The 7,512-nt window shown below is 45.6% G+C and overlaps 1 pseudogene; it reads right to left on the bottom strand.

Moving 5' to 3' along the window:
* Nucleotides 1-1,582: 1,582 nt before the first annotated feature.
* Nucleotides 1,583-6,618, bottom strand: LOC136529901 (uncharacterized; annotated as a pseudogene).
* Between the last annotated feature and the right edge of the window lie 894 nt (nt 6,619-7,512).

Genomic DNA, 7,512 nt, shown 5'->3' with positions numbered 1-7,512 from the left:
AGGGAGAGAGTACGTATGTTTCTATGCCTTGTTGCCCACGCCGACGAGGGTAGCGATGATGGTAGGCGCCCACAATACTGTTGATGTCACTGTAGAATATCAGGTGCACATGGGAGGTTGCGTTGGCTTCTTCAGGAAGGGTGGATGTTGGTACGTGCAAAATACTATTGTTATGTGAGGAGCCCTTACCATGAGTACCAGGTATGGTGAACCCTGGTGCCCACTATTGATGCCCAGAGGCATGGGGGGCTTTTTGCCGTATGGGAGCTCAATGGCGCCTACAATACTTTAGACACAAATGTCGGCGCCTACAATACTATTTGTGTCAGGGTGGTTGTGAAGCACTGCTCCCGCAGGCGTACAGGGTATGGTCCTGGTATCGTGGTTTGACTTTGCGTACTGCTTTCTCCGTTCGCCCCTGGTTCCTTCCGAGTGGGCGTCCCCGGTCGGATGGCCCCAGTCGGCCCTGGCCGCGCCAGTCAGAGAAGAGCGGTAAACAGGCTTCCTACGGGGTCCCCGGTCGGAGACGCGGGGTCGGAGTCGGAAGCAGTGTTCTTACGTGCCCCGGTCGAAGAGACACGGGGTCGGAGTCGGAAGTAGGGCTCGGGGCAGGCCTTCCGATCGGAGAGGCCGTTCGGAGGCGGCTGGAGTCTGGAGCGAGTGCTCCGGTCAGATAGGTGGGCCGGAGAAGTTGATGAGCAGGTGTCGCTCTTCTTGGGCCAGACCTTTCGATCGGCTGCTGGGCCGTCCCTTTGCCCTGTTGTTTTTTTAGACTCTTGGGTTGAGCCTTGGCGTGGAAGCCGGTCCCCGAGGGACCCCGGGTTTATGAACCCAACACAAATATTATACGTATTTTCTATAAATTGAGTCAAACTTTCCACATAGAAATCAACGACGACAGTTAATTGGGGACAGAGGGAGTACGTTGTTTATGCGGTACAAAAGCCGGAATTTAGAAGATAGTACTCCTACTCCTAGATGCATACGGAGTATATAGGCAGCACAAAAACCAAAGCAGGATATTATATGAATAGTGCATGTTAATAACCCATCCACAAATTCTGAAATCACCCGGCCTTCTTTTCAGACTGGGTGGGCAAAGATTTAATTGTTTTTTCATATAGCTGCCGCCACTCAGGGATGACTATATATGCCCACTACCACACTCTTATCCTAAACGCTAAATGGTAAATAATCGGTCACCCTTTGTTTAGTTTTTAAACGGTTTAGAAGGTGTTTAAATGAATTAAAACATTCGGTTTTACACAATATATTATCAAAATTTGCATATTTTTTTATGTAAAATCAACTATTCTAGCATTTATATATATTTATGCAATAAAAATCTATTATTTTAGTATGTATATATATTTATGTATGTGAAAAGAATCAAATATACATATTTAATCAAGTGCAAAACGACGGCGATCAAAGCTGGCCGGCTAGTTGCACCCAGGACCAGGAGGCCAGGACTCCAAGTCCAATCCCGATCCTACAAGAGCTCCAAAACCTCCAAGGCCAGAGAACCTGCAGGCCGATCGATCATTGCCAGACCGATCGACACAGAGCATTTGTCCTGGGGATGCTCCGTTGCTTGTTCTGGGTCGCCATCATCCTGGCTCCTGGGGATCATGCATTTGTGGCAATCGACTGATGATATTTGTTGTTGGAACCTGCAACTGCAGAATTTACCTCAAACAGGAGGTTTTCCAGAGTCATTTGAGGTTAATGATAATAAGGCGGAATAGCATGCATTGCTCTCTTCGTTCCTTCTGGAAGAAAAAGACGATTTTTTTTGTAGAGTTACTGCTGTTTCTGGTCCGGACTGTACATGATCATCCACATCTCTAAATCCTTGCCCCTCTCATATTCTCTGATGTACTGAGGAATCTCTGCAGGGTCTATCTGCTTTCCAACAAAACCCGGTCCATATCTATCGATCGGATTGCCATGCTCTGCGGATAATAATTGGGATGAAAGGAAACGATTTAGATCACTTGTCAGCGCTCGTTTTGTTAACGAAGCAGAAAGATCTTTGCAAACAATTTACCATCATGAGCTGTGAAGAAACTTCGGAAGTGCGCGTAACCGTTGGCCACGACATCTAATTCGTCTAGACTGAAATTGTACCTCTTCTCCAGGGCCAAGTATAGCACCTACAAAATGCAAACAAGAATCTTGATTCTTCGTTTAAGGCGCCTTAACTCAAGACTTTGGAGCTGAATCCTGAAGAGTAAATGCTGAGTTCAATGGTACCTTCTTGGCACCACTTGACATCAATTTCTTCACCGTGTCGAAGAACAAATCTGTGAGATCATCACTGTAAATAACATCTGCAGCAAACAGGACTGTTGCTTTCTCAGCCTCCTCAACTTCACTTACAGACCATAAATACCGACTGCACCAGAGAACATGGAATTAGCCTTGTGCCAAAGAAACACTTGAATAAAGCAAAGGCTATTGTATAGAGGAGTTAGAGAACTCCATTAATGTCTCTGCTAGGATACTGTAAATTGGGTACTATCAGGTAAACAACCTACGACCTCCCCATTGCCCACACCATGCAAAAGAGTGCGACAAGTTCAAAAGAATTGCATCAGTTCTCCTTTTGTTGCCAACAAAGGTGCTCATACGCCTGAGGCTACGACCAGCTACCATCTTTCTGGAGGATGCTGATGGCTCCTTTGATCGCTACAAGGCTCGGTGGGTTCTCCATGGTTTTACCCAACGTCCAGGAGTGGATTATGATGAGACCTTTAGTCCTGTGGTAAAACCAGCAATGGTCCGCACAGTCCTCTCTTTGGCTCTCTCACAGCAGTGGCCTATTCATCAACTGGATGTCAAGAATGCCTTCCTCCATGGCACCCTCTCCGAGACTGTCTATTGCTGCCAACCCACTGGATTTATTGACACTGCTCTTCCTGATCATGTTTGCCGCCTCAACAAGTCTCTGTATGGTCTGAAGCAGGCACCTCGCGCATGGTACAACCGGTTTGCCACCTACCTCTTGTCTCTCGGGTTTGTTGAAGCAAAGTCTGACACCTCTCTGTTCATTTACCACCGAGGCAATGAGATTGTTTACCTACTACTCTATGTGGATGACATTGTTCTGACTGCCTCCAGTGCCTCTCTCCTCCGCCGCACTATCACTGCCTTGCAACAAGAATTCTCCATGAAAGACCTTGGTCCTTTGCATCACTTCTTAGGCATTTCAGTCACGCAACATTCAGGTGGTCTCTTCCTGTCACAACCGCAGTACACCATTGACATCCTCAAACGTGCTGGTATGATGGATTGCAAACCGTGTAGCACGCCTGTGGACACTCATTCTAAAGTTTCTGCTACTGAAGGTGCTCCTGTCACTGATCCTACCCACTATAGCAGTCTTACAGGAGCCCTGCAGTACCTTACTTTCACAAGACCAAACATTGCTTATGCTGTTCAACAAGTATGCCTTCACATGCATGATCCCCGCGAACCTCACTTGTCTGCTGTTAAGAGGATTCTCCGCTATCTTCAGGGAACTCTCAGCCATGGCCTGCACCTTCAGCCCTCCACTCCTTCTGAACTTGTGGTCTATATTGATGCCGATTGGGCTGGGTGTCCCGACACTCGCCGCTCCACTTTAGGCTATGCTGTGTTTCTTGGAGCCAATCTGGTTTCTTGGTTTTCAAAACGCCAAAACACACCAGCTGAGGTGCAGGGTGACCAGAGCGCCCATCTAGAGGAGGACCACGGGGCTTTCCACCCATGCTGACTGCCCTGGCTTTTTTCATGAACCAGCAGCAGTACCATCAGCAGCAGCCGCAACAGCAGGTGTACCAGGCCCCTTCCCAGTCTCCCTGGACCGGCTCCTGGAATCAGCAGGCTCTGGCCAACTCCTTCAGCACCATGAGCCTCACTCCACCTGTTGTCACTAACTGGGTCATGGATTCCGGCGCCTCTAATCATATGACGCCTGATGCCGATAACATTTCTCTTTTCCGACCACCTCATTTTACTTGTCCTTCATCCATTGTTGTTGGAAATGGTTCCACTCTTCCTGTGACAGCTACGGGTGATGCTGTCATTCCAGGAACCTTTCGTATTAATAATGTTCTTGTTGCTCCCAACATTATTAAGAACCTCATTTCTGTTAGACAATTCACTACTGATAACAACTGTTCTGTTGAGTTTGATCCTTTTGATCTCTCTGTGAAGGATCTTCATTCCAGGAACGAGATCATCAGGTGCAATAGCTCCGGACCCCTTTACTCCTTGATGCCGCCGGCCGCTTCCTCCTCTTCATGTGCCCTCATCGCTCCGATACCATGATAGAGGATGAACTAGCTCTTGTATTCATACATGTTGAGTAAATCAAATTACAGGGATTTATATAGGAGCTAGACTAACACAAGAGAGAGAGGGGGAAGCACATAGGCGACAACCAGGGAAGATTCCTAGGCATCAGCCATTTAGCAGCAAAAGGAGAAGTAAATACTAGCATTAAAGAAGGGGAGTAAGTAGGTGACAGCCAGGGGAGGTTCCTAGGCAGTCAGCTAGTAATAAAGGAAGCAGTGAACATGCTAACATTATGGATCACTGTTTTGTGATGCATGATGATCAATGATGAAAGTGAGATCAATTGGTGTAGAGAAAACCTTGGATCAGAAGGATCATATGTACCCACAGGTGGAGGCCATGATGTTTTCCAGTCCAGTTCCCGTACACAGACTTTAGCTTCATCAAACTTTAGCATACCAGAGTTGGTATGGACATTAGCCAAACAATTATCTAGGATATCAGTGCCTCTATCTGTTCATCCCCATTGGCAAATAAATTTTGTTAGGATTTAAGGTAGCACAGTGGTTAAACATGAAGGCATGGGGGAGGGGAGGGAGCCAAATTGTATCACAGAATGCACAAGATATAAATGTGCATTATTTTCCATTGAAACAAGATAAATGTGAATTCATCCGGTCGTCATATGAATCCACTAACAGGGGATTGACATTTCAACAATACAAATGGCCTAAATATTCTTTTTCTAAAAAATAAATCATATTAAAATTGAGACAATCAGGCAACAGTATATATGCGGATGTGCCTCTGAATTTCATGAAAGTAATCAAGTAATAAGGACTATAACTGGAATCATACTTCCGCAAGGTATTGAATTTGTGATTCCAGCCAAGTTTTCTTATTTCTAGTTGGGACATCTCAAACAAATCTATTTGTCGAACAGAAGCAAAAGGATCAAACTACTATACATATTAGGTTGACATGGAACATGAAATTTATTCAATGAGTAAAATGCGATGCAAATAGTTTTAGCAAATTAAACTCTAAAGGAGAGAAAAGTACCTGTAACAAAAATCCTTCTAGCAACCCGAGCTAGTGCTAAACCTACCAAACCCGACAAACATTCCTGAGTTAGGAAAAGAAACATTCTAGAAACCTATATCCACTAATTTCATGTCAAACTGTCAATTATGATTTGATATGATTAATATATCTTAGAAAAATCATATCTTTTTTTTGCGGAATTAAATGAAGATAATTTTTATATGAAAATTATAGATCTCGACGAGATATACAACTTTCTAGTTTTGAGTTTTTTCATTTGAAGTCATTAAGATGCTCAAAAAAAATTAATGACATATTTAGACTTAAGGGTATTTTTGACTTTTCACACATGTAGTTTGACGACGTTAGAGACCAAACTGACGGCAGTGGCATAGAGGGTACAAAAAAATTTGAGCAGTGGCGCTGAAGACCGCTGAACTTTTCTAGGGACATACATGGCATTGCGATCTTTTTTAATGGCACACGAGGAATTCCCCCAAAGCTTTTATGCAAAACAAAGTCAGCTAATAGTAATGCCGCTTTCCAAACCTGCGCACCAGTAACAACAACGAATCATACACCTACATGACAGAAAAGCACCATCGATCTTTTTTCCAACCTGAAGCCCAACGCTCTTAAGCGAGCTGGTAACGCCATGCTGAATGGTGAGCAGATGGCAGTCACTTCTAACTGCAAGCCAAGAAAGCTTAAATGAGAAGCTCGCCAATCACAACACCACGATACGTAGCAACCAGCAATTGATGTACCATATTTGTTTCTTCTTCTCCGGTCCAGAACGAGATCCCCATCCTCATCCACGGCGACTGCGTCAGGCGAATCACCTCCTCAACAGAGTAAAACATGTTACCCCAACGAACAATTGAACACATACCCACCAAACTAACCTCTACGACAACGCGAACTAACGCAAAGACACATCCGCTGATCCACAGTCCCATTCACTTACAAGAACCGCTCGTTGCTGCGGCTAACTCGCTCCCACCGCCACCAACAGCATCGTTGTCCCCAGATGGCCCTGAAAACACTGAATCAAAGTTCAGGAGAGAATCACACCGTGTCCCGACAATCTCTCCTCGGTTAGCACCAAGAGGCAGTGCAGGGAAGGTGTATGACGAAAAGCGCGCAAAGCGCGTGGCGGGAGCTGCTGGTACCTATTGGCCGTGAGGAGAAGCTGAAGCGGGAGATGTGGAGGCTGGAGAAGTGCGGCGGGCAGCCCAGGGGCACCTCGCTCATCACCTGCTCCTCCTCGGCTCCGCCACCTCCGACTTACATCGTGGTCGGCGGTCGGCCCTCTGACGTTTGTCTACGTCGTCTTCCTCCGTCGAGAGAAGCCGAGAAGTGATGCAGGCAGCCTGAAAAATTGGGCCATACAAATATGGGCCATGTTTCTTCATGGGCCCAGCTGTGGGCTTTCCCTCTCTGCGCTGGTTTTGTGTTATGCAGCGCAGGTGGGCCACCTCTTCCATTGCATTCGCCGTCCCGCATTTGTGCGCGAACTCAAGATGTCTATGGGCCCGTTCCCGATTCCCCGCGGGAAATTCCCTAGGGGCTACTTTGGCAACTCAGGGCCGATTTGCCCGGGGCACGGAATCCGCTACGGGAAAATAATTGGACGATCGTTTCCCCGGGAGCCATTCCTCGTTCTTCCCCCAGTTCATGTCATCGTTTGGAAGCAAGGTGTAGGTACGGCCGAGGTGCAGAATTGCAGGTTTGAGTTTGACAAGGTAGCAGCGTGTGGGCTGGCCTGCCGTAAGTTATATAACGTTAATCAATGTATACAACTTGCATGTTTACTATGGCCATTGACTGAGCTTACTTATTCTAAGCCTGTAGTGTAAATTGCGCAATGTTTTGAATTCCAAATAAACACTGAAACCCAGTTCACAGAAACATTCTGAAGACAAAATAAAGAAACAAAAAAAATGTTATTACTTTAAAATATATTTCCTTAATCCAAACGTGCATAACAATTAAATAGCTCCCCAATGAACTCATGAGTGACACCTCAGCTGAATTTATGCACCTTAGTTCCTAATTTAGTAGTAATAATGAACTTAAGAATGAAACACAAACTTTCGTAATTTCTAAACAAATTTACAAGTTATCGTCAATAATTCCATGGGTCTTTAGCTTTCATGTTGACCTCTAGTTTCAAATACAAGTTGT

This window comes from Miscanthus floridulus, chromosome 19 (genome assembly GCF_019320115.1).
Source record: "Miscanthus floridulus cultivar M001 chromosome 19, ASM1932011v1, whole genome shotgun sequence".
In the NCBI taxonomy this organism is placed as follows: Eukaryota; Viridiplantae; Streptophyta; class Magnoliopsida; order Poales; family Poaceae; genus Miscanthus; species Miscanthus floridulus.
Note: the sequence above shows the minus strand (reverse complement) of the source record. Positions and strands in the feature narration are given on the sequence as shown.